The 978-nt window shown below is 39.7% G+C and overlaps 1 non-coding gene across 1 annotated transcript; it reads left to right on the top strand.

The window, feature by feature from the left end:
• Positions 1 to 575: 575 nt before the first annotated feature.
• Positions 576 to 682, top strand: LOC116285765 (U6 spliceosomal RNA). The gene has a single exon (XR_004195463.1). It is a non-coding gene; the product is annotated as a U6 spliceosomal RNA (small nuclear RNA).
• Positions 683 to 978: the final 296 nt, after the last annotated feature.

Here is a 978-nt window from a genome sequence, read left to right as displayed (position 1 = left end):
GCTGTACACCAGAAACTGACACAACATTGTAAACTGACTGTACTTTCATTTTTGAAAAGGTGAACAGCAAATTAAATAAAAAAGATTTATGTATAAGGATTTTCATTGCTGAGAACAATGATCATTTAGAAAAATCAGAGAAAACAACTAGTAATATAGGATTGCCTGATTGGATTAGGACATAACCAAACAACAGAATACTAAGCAGCCATTTAAAAACAAATCACATTCTTGAAGAATATTTAAGAATGTGGATAATATAATGAGTGATCGTGGCACATGAAGAAGGCAGATTGTGAAATAGTATATATACTCGTATTTCATTTTGTAAAAAAGAAAGAAAAGTAAAAAACAAGAAGAAAAGAAAGTGGAGGAGTCTCCACTCATTCCGTAACCTTGGATGAGTGGCATAACTTCTCTAAATGTAAGCTACCTCTTCTATAAACAATGACTTAATTTTCTGCCTTATAAAAATTAGGTGAAGAATATGTAGGCGGGGCTCCTTGTAAAGTTCAGTGATCGTGTAAAGGGGTGGGAGATGATGGGGAAAGAACAAAAGTTAAAAACAATTAGAGGTGCTCCCTTGGGCAGCATATATACTAAAATTGGATGGATACAGAGAAGATTAGCATGGTCCCTGTTTAAGGATGCCATGCACATTCGTGAAGCGTTCCATTAGAAAAAAAAGAAAAGAAAAGAAGCAATAAGAAGGCACACGCACTCTGCCTGGAGGACTTTACCTGGGAAAGAGAGAATATAAACACGTGGAAAGATACTGAAGCATTTACAAGCCAGCGGACACCGCATCCCCCAAGAGGCCCCGCCCCTCCTCCCTCTTGGTACCCGCCCCGCCTCTTTCTGCTCCTCCAGTCCACAAGCTCCTCCCTTTTTCAGGCTTTGGCACGGGCGTTCCCTCCACCTGGAACATTCTCCCCCAACTTCTTTTCCTAGAAAATCCTGACTTTCAGAATGCTGTTC

This window comes from Vicugna pacos, chromosome 26, assembly GCF_048564905.1.
Source record: "Vicugna pacos chromosome 26, VicPac4, whole genome shotgun sequence".
NCBI lineage: Eukaryota > Metazoa > Chordata > Mammalia > Artiodactyla > Camelidae > Vicugna > Vicugna pacos.
Note: the sequence above shows the minus strand (reverse complement) of the source record. Positions and strands in the feature narration are given on the sequence as shown.